Source organism: Alligator sinensis, unplaced genomic scaffold (assembly GCF_000455745.1).
Source record: "Alligator sinensis unplaced genomic scaffold, ASM45574v1 scaffold293_1, whole genome shotgun sequence".
Taxonomy (NCBI): Eukaryota; Metazoa; Chordata; order Crocodylia; family Alligatoridae; genus Alligator; species Alligator sinensis.
Genome location: NW_005842158.1, coordinates 1764863 through 1772945, shown reverse-complemented (window position 1 = coordinate 1772945; position 8083 = coordinate 1764863). Strand labels below are relative to the sequence as shown.

Below are 8083 nucleotides of genomic sequence, written 5' to 3'. Positions count from 1 at the left end.
TGCTCCTTGATGATCCTCTCCAAGAGCTTCCCGAGCACTGAGGTGAGGCTTACAGGCCTATAATTACATGGGTCCTCCTTCCTCCCCTTCTTAAAAATAGCGGCCATATTAGCCAGTTTCCAATCCCCCTGCACCTGGTCAGATGACCACAAATTCTCCTACAGCCGGGCCAAAGGCTTCGCAATGACCCCTGCCAGCTCCCTCAGCACCCTTGGGTGGAGAGCATCTGGACCTGCAGATTTGAAAATGTCTAGCCCTTCCAGAAGATCCCTAACTATGTCTGCACTGACTGAAGGCTTGATAGAGCTATCCCCAAGATTGTCCCTACCTTTGGTAGGTGGGATATCCTGGTCCCTGTTCAGGAAAACAGAGGCAAAGAAACTTAAAAATATCAGCTTTCTTGTCTGGTGTGGCCACCAGATTTCCATTTGTGTTGTGCAGGGGCCTTACATTGCCTGGTGCCCTTCTGCTGCTCCCAATGTACTTGAAAAAGGACTTTTTGTTGTCCTTAATTCTGGAAGCTAGCCTGAGTTCCATCTCTGCCTTGGCCTTCCTAATAGCCCTCCTACACTCCCGGGCCAAGGAGGAGTACTCCTCCTTGGTGATAGTTCCTCCCTTCCACTGGTTGTACGCCTCCTTTTTAGTCCTCAGGCATTGCTGAATGCCCTTGCTAAGCCAAGGGGGTTTCTGAGCACTTTTACCTCTCTTGCTTTTCTCAGGGACTGTTATCGTTTGGGCCTGGAGGATCGCCCCCCTTAAGTACAACCATCCCTCGTGGGCTCCCATCTCCTCTACCTTCTGGGCCCTTAGTGCCTCCTCCACTAATCTCCTAAGCTCATTGAAGTTGGCCCTTCTGAAGACAAGGGCTTTAGCCTTGGTGTGAGCCCTTGATGTCCTGCATTGGATAATGAAATCCATCAGGCAATGATTGCTATTGCCCAGGTGGTCAAGGACCTGCAGTCACCTAACCAGGTCATCCCCCATGGCCAGGGCCAGGTCCAGCAAGGCGTTGCTCCTAGTGGGGCTGTGCACTTCCTGGAAAGGTGGAGGTCCTGTAATACAGCTGGGAACCTACACGAGTGGTCAGACCTGGCTATCTGCTCCTCCCAGCAAATGTCTGGGTAGTTAGGTCACCCATGACAATAACATCCCTTGACCTAAGCATCTCCATAAGCTGATTGGAGAAGTCCTGGTCCAGCTCTTCCCCCTGGTTGGGTGGTCTGTAGTAGACTGCCACCATAAGGTCCCTTTCACCACGCCCCGCTTGTAGTTTTACCCATACTCAGCCCAACTCTCCTCTAACCTGAAGCCAATCCTTGATGTTGTGAGGTGCTCTTTGACATAGAGCACGCCCCCCCCCCCACCTTTCCTCTCTGTCCTGTCTCTTCTATATAGGGTGTATCCCTGAATACCCACTGTTCAGTCATAGGTAAGGTCCCACCAGGTTTCTGCGAGCCCTACTAAGTCTGGGTTCTTACTTGCAATAAAGAGGCATAGTTCCTCCTGCTTACACCCCATACTACTAGCATTAGTGTAGAGGCATCTGAGGCCTCCTGAGGGTGCTCGTGCCTTCCTCCCACTCCCAGGACAGTTGTGGCCCCCTGCTCCTTGGACGTTGATACGTACCTGTGCTTCCCTTCCTCTTGTCACCCTGCGTGCTGGTGAAGCATCCTGTCCACTCGAAGTGGCCCCTTCCCCCATCGTAGCTAGTTTAAAGCCCGCCATATGAGATCAGCCAACCTAGAGGAAAAGATACATCTGCCATTAGGGGAGAGGTGAAGCCCATCCCACCCCAGCATGCCCTCCTTACAAAAACATGGGTTGTTGTCAAAAAACCCAAAGCCTGCCTCATGGCACCAGCTCCGAAGCTGCCGGTTAACCATGTCAATGCAGGCCTCATGATGCCTACCCCTGTCCACTTACCGGGAGAATGGAGGAAAATACCACCTGAGTGCCCATCTTCTTCAGTTGGTGTCCCAAGGCCTTACAGTCCTTCATTATGTTATCCAGCTTGCCCTTGGATGCATCATTTGTACCCACATGGACCACAACCAGTGGGTAGTAGTCAGAGGGCTTGATGATGTTAGGGATGGTCTCTGTGACATTGCAAATCCTCGCTCCAGGCATGCAGCAGACCTGCCATGACCAGGGCTCTGGGTGACAGATTGGACCATCGGTTCCCCTCAGGATGAAGTCCCCAATGATCAGAACTTTGCATCTCCTTCTTTTCGGGGTATGCCTCTTCTGAGCCGTGGTGTAGGTCGAGCAGCTTCAATTCCTCTGGGGACCAGTTCTTCTGCCTCCTCCTCCAGGGGGGCCAGGGCTGCATTCCTGTTCCCTAGGGGTGTCTGGGGTGCAGGCACAGCAGTTGTTCAGACTGCCCTGGCCTTGACAGGAACCTGCTGCCACCGATTAGTTGGGAGCTGTGCACGTGGGGTCTCTCTGGTGGATTCCTGTCCCTGCAGAGAATAGACATACAGGTCAATTTGTTCGTGGTTTGGTATCCTTTAAATGTTTATGTATATTTGTTAATTGGTTGCACATTTCAGGCTCTCCCCTTCCCCTAGTTTTTATTAAATTTGTAGTATATATGTTTAATGATATATTTTATAATACTTCAATTTTACTGTCTTATTGTATTTTCCTTATTAGTTTATATTTTATTATTTTTGTTGGCTTTATCTCATTGTTATAAAAAGAAAATTAATAAATATACTTACAAAATCCTAAATATTAGACATAAAATTACTCCATCGCAAAAATAAATGTTATGTTTTGAGTTAAACATTCTTTTTGTAAATCTAGGTATACAGTAGGAGGGCCCTAACACTCCAGAAGAATCCTGCAGCACAGCTGTAAGGCACAGGAACGTAGTGAGCAGAATCATTCCTGAAAAGTGAAAAACAGTGTCTTTAGTTACATATCCTATTGGTAGCTTTGATTTACTTAAACATGTATTATAATAAATATATATTGCCATGTTTTTTTTCAAGCAGGTAGCTATAAAAAGATTGCCATATTTTGATGTAAAAGGAAAAAAACCCTCATTTAAAAATAAAAATATATTTTTGCTACTACAAACAATGTCCAATGTTTCTTTGTATATGGCTTTACATTATTGTATTTTTTCTGAAGTGGAAACAGAGAATTTAATCTAGATACTGATTTCTCTTTACACAGGAAGTCCTCTGGAGAATGTTACTTGGAGGGAAAACCGTTATCATTAGGGGTCTACCCAAATGGAGGAGGAAGCTGGCTGATTATGCATGGAAATCATGGGGCTGGCCACAGATCTTATGGGCTGATCGCAGCAGGACTCCCCCATGACTCTGATTGGCTGAAGGGATTCACTGGCCCCATGCCTTGCTGCGAATTGGTTATGAGGGCTGTTCATCAGATGCTTCCCACCCCTCTTGGGACCAGCATTTTATTTTAAGTAAGGTTTTTTTTTTCCCTTGTAGATTTTGCAGGCATTGCTGGATTTCGTGATTTCTGCAAAATCTGCAAAAATCACAATTTAAGTAGGTCCATAGTGATCTTTCTACTGCCACCATGTCTTCCAGCTTTCATTACGAGCTGACAATTGTCGTTTCTGTTTGTCCATAAGAACTTTCTGACGAAGACATGAACTGAACCAGCATAGCCAGTGCTCACCTTTGCCACCCCAGCTTCCAGGCCACTTATTGGCCTGTACTACCCCATTACATCCAGCCCCACATGGAGAGAAAGCTGAAGTCATGTTGCTCTATCACAGCTGCCTTCCCAGCAGACTTTCTGCTGCTGATGCTGGGCTTCTGTGTTTGCAGCCAGTGCAAAAGTAGTTTGTATTTTGCTCTTAGTTTTTGTTCAATTTATAACTGAAAGAAGAGAGGTAGAATTTTGTAAGTAAGGGAAAATTAAGAATGATGCTTTGCCAGAGATTGTGCAGTCATGAGCAAGAAGTTGTGCATAACCTCCCAGGAGCATACTTAGGGAGGCATATTCTCACTTTCTGTTCCTCCACTCTGAAGAATATTATATGTGTTGGTGGCTGATTATAGTGGTGCTAAATCTTTTGGGCCTGTGGGCCAGATTATTTGTGCAGGTGCAGTCCATTGGTTGGATCAGGCCCCTTGCCCCAGAATCACGCCCTGTGATTGCCCTCCATACTGGGATCAAGCTCTACACAGCCTCTGCCCACCTTCAGAGGCTTGGATAGGTTGGGTCCCACAGCAACCCTGCTTGGCCCTGCACATCTGGTTTGGATCAGCACTGCCTTTGTCTAGCCCTGTACACCTGGTTTGGGCCTGAATCATGGCTGGCTGGCTATGTGCACACTACTCTGACCCTGCCAATTTTGGTGTGGTCCTGTAAAGTTTTGGTCTGGCTTTGGTCAGGCCCTACATCACCTTACTTAAACAGATCATCCCCACACCAACCCGTGCATTTGTTCTAGCATGCAGGGCCACGCTATCTGCTGAACAAAGCTGCCTCCCCCTGCCCCCCTGGTTCCATAATGTTGGTGTTGGAGCTGTACTGGCTGTGTTAATTGCTGCTCCCCTGCTGAGAAATTTGCAGATTTTTGGAAGAAGACTAAGAAAAGGCAGGCCATCCAAAGAGAGACAAATAGAAACAGCCAATAAGAAATGCTAGGCAGAGTTGGGAGGGAGAAAACCTCGTTTTTGGCTCTTTTTCCCAGAGCTTTCTAGTTTTATCCAATGCTTCTCTCATACAAAATGCATAAGAAATCCTGGTAGCAGGGCTGGAACCCAGAATATCCCTTTCCAGGGGCACATGCTTATCCCTGGTCTATAGGGTCATACCTCTTCCCATGTGTTTCTTTCTGGCCACACCACTTGTATATTTTTACCTGCACAGAAGCCCATTCTGTAAAAGGAGGTGTGTGGGAACCCCACCCAGGCTGGGATACAGCTTCATGTCTATGGGAAACAAGGCACCTACTCTTCTAGGAACTGGGAATATGTGACTTGCAATTCCCTTAGGCTAAAGGGGACCTAGAACTTGGGCCACTGTGGCAGCTGAAATTATGTCTGTGTGATAAAGGTGCTTGCTGAAGGCTCTACGAAGATTAAACTATGTGTTTTTCTGTATTTGTTTAGATATTAAGCTATATGTTGTTGCTAAAAGCCTAATTAAAGTTTAAGATGTAGTGAGGCCTTGTATAAAGTAAGGCCTAGTAAATTTAGCAAAGCCATGAAGTTGTAAGGTCCTGTGGCGTAGTTAAAATGACCTTATCAAAGGAATGCAAGGCTTGTACTGCTAATTGGTCAGTCTAAGGACAGTTGAAGTAAAAGGAATCTGAGTGGTCATTTGTTATCAGTATCATTCAGAAGCTATAAATGAGCTGGAATATTTGGAAACTATTCAGAAGGAAGATACAGATCTGTGAAAAGGATTAGTTAACTGTTGCCTGGATCAGTGGGCCCGTGAACCTCGAGGAGCCCAAGGACTGCATTCCAGGGTCCTTCCTGGTACCCCTCGGACAGTGTTGTTCAGGGACGCCTGACTTCGCTAAACTTTGTGGAAAGAGAAGCTTGCTGTGTATCAGGCATCAGAGGGGACTGCTGATATGTTGCCAATGCAAATTGCTTTTGTCTGTCATTGTTTATTTTGTTACTACACGTAGTTGTGTTTTTGTTACGTCAATAAATCTTTCTTACCTTTCTTTCCCCGACCATACTATCAATCCCGAACCCTCCGCAGGCAGCTGGGACAAAAATTGGTGTCACGAACAGGATTGAGAGGCTCTTGTCCAGACAGCAAGGTCGGAATGATGGAAGTTGTGTGGGCCCCGTTAGTAGCTTTGTTTAAGGAGGTGACGGGGATGGAGAATCCTGGGTAGATTCTGCACTCCTGCCTGGAATCACCCGGGAATTGTACCTGATCATTGGACTAGCTTTTCTACTGCTGCCTGGGGTAAGCCTGGGAAGGGGTGCCTGTCGTGGCTGCTAGCAACATGCCTGCGGTTTGGGTCCAAAGAGAATGTCCAGCTCCGGGAAGAGGTCACCCAGCTGAGTAAGGAGTTAAAAGATGTGAGAGATTCCAACAGCGTGGTGTGCAAGGCTGTGCGAGCTCCGCAGAGCTTCCTGGAAACATTAAAACAGAAGAAAGGAAAAATTATGATCCCGCGCGTGGCCGCTGCTCTCCAGAAGAAAGTGCAGTTAGCGCAGGCTGTGGAGCGATCCTCCCACAAGTGTCTGTACAGAGAGAAACCAAAAGTTAATCTCTGGGAAGATCAAAGGGAGAAGATTGATGGAGAGGAGGAGATTTATGATGAACCTGGTGCTGAAACACCCCCGTATGTTCCTGCCCAGAGGGAGGAACCTAGCCAGGCCTTCCCTGTCCCGGGGGAGAAACTCAGCCTGGTTTTTCCCATGGTGATAACTCATTCAAGGCTGCAAGGAGAGAATCCCCAAACAAAGCTGCATTCCTTTACCTGTGCAAAGATTAAAAATATTCAAAAGCAGCATGAATTCAAGCCAGGAGAACCAGTAATAGACTGGGTACTTCAAAGGTATAGTGAAGGGGCATTTGCAATTTCAGTGAATAGAGCCAAAGCAGCCCAAATGTTTGTGTGCCCTGAGCTCCAGTTAAATCAGTTTGCAAGAAGTGATGAAAATGTTACTTTTTTTTCTGCTGCGCTCCAAGCCACTGCAGCTAGTTATGGTAATATAGAAGAAGAGCTTAACCCTGCCTCTTGGACATGGGCCAATTTAAAAGAGGCTGTCCACTGCTTGTATCTATAATCACTAACTGAAATCATTCATACAGTGGTTTGGACTCACACACCAGATGCAGAAATCGTGACATCACTGCTGTGGAGGAGGTTTTGCTGGCAGCCACCAACAGAGTGTACCTCGGCCTTGTTGGCCTTGGAGCCAGTTGCGGTGAATCACCCAGTAAGAGATGCGATCCAGCAATTAGTGCAGTTTATACCCATTTTTCAGAAGCCAAGGCTTACCAAGCTGATGAAAACTGCCAAGGCCATGGCAGTGGCCTCGGTGAAAGATAAACCCCCTGACCCCCTGAATTTTGGAGAAAAGCTGGGAAAGGCCAGCCCAAGACTCCGCAAGCAAAAGTGTGGAAAGAGTTGTTAGCTGCCTGTTTAAATGAAGTGCAAATCAATAGACTGCCCATCAATGCCTTGCAAGGGCTGAGGGCTAAACACTGTACCAAAAGGGCAAGACCAAAAGCAAAGCCTTTTGTGTCACAACAGTGTCACCGGAGAGATTCTCTGCCCTGAGAGCAGAACTGTCAACATTTTCCCAGGCACATGCGGAGCCGCCAGCCTTTACCTTGCTGATCACATGGCCTAGGGAGTCCAGCCAGCCCAACCCCCAAAGAAAGGAGCCACAATGAGAGTAGAAGCAGGCCAAGGACCAGTATCTAAAGTTAATATTGGTCCCTTAATTCGGATACCTGTACAGATTCAATTAAGTAAAAGTGAAAAGTCAATTGATATACTATTAAACACGGGTACCCAGATTTGCATTTTGGATTCCACAGATTGGAAGGGGGAGAAACAAACCCCTTATCAAGTAATTACAGTCGGAGGCACCAGACAACCAGGACATCTAGTCGGAGCAAACTTCACGTTACCTAATGGCTCTAAGGTGACAGCGCCCGCAGTAATTCTTAAAGGGGGACCAAGCTTACTGGGACTTAATGTACTAAGGGGACAGCAGTTTGCCCTTGAACAAAAGAATTGGCAGTTTGGGTGCACACTGTCTCACTGAGAACCAGAAGAAATGGCTATAACAGCTGTAACTCAATGTAAATGATCCCACTAACCCTGCCTCCCAGAAAGGAGTACACAGACCCCAGTATCAAACTCCCCCTGAGGCCACACAACCTATCCAGTGTATTATAAGCTAGCAGTTAAAAGATGAGAGTACTATTCAAAACCACTCGCCATATAACAATCCAGTGTGGCCAATGTGCAAGCCAAATGGAGGGTGGCAGTTGACTATTGACTTTCAAGCTTTTAATGCTAATACTGACCCCTTGACAGCTGCCATCCCATCACTACCAGCCTTGACAGAAAGCATCCAGAGTTATAAGCCTGCATGGATAGAATCCATTA

General features: G+C 46.8%; 1 pseudogene; it reads right to left on the bottom strand.

Moving 5' to 3' along the window:
* The window catches only part of LOC112550587, a 12932-nt pseudogene extending 8067 nt beyond the window's left edge, over positions 1-4865 (bottom strand).
* Between the last annotated feature and the right edge of the window lie 3218 nt (positions 4866-8083).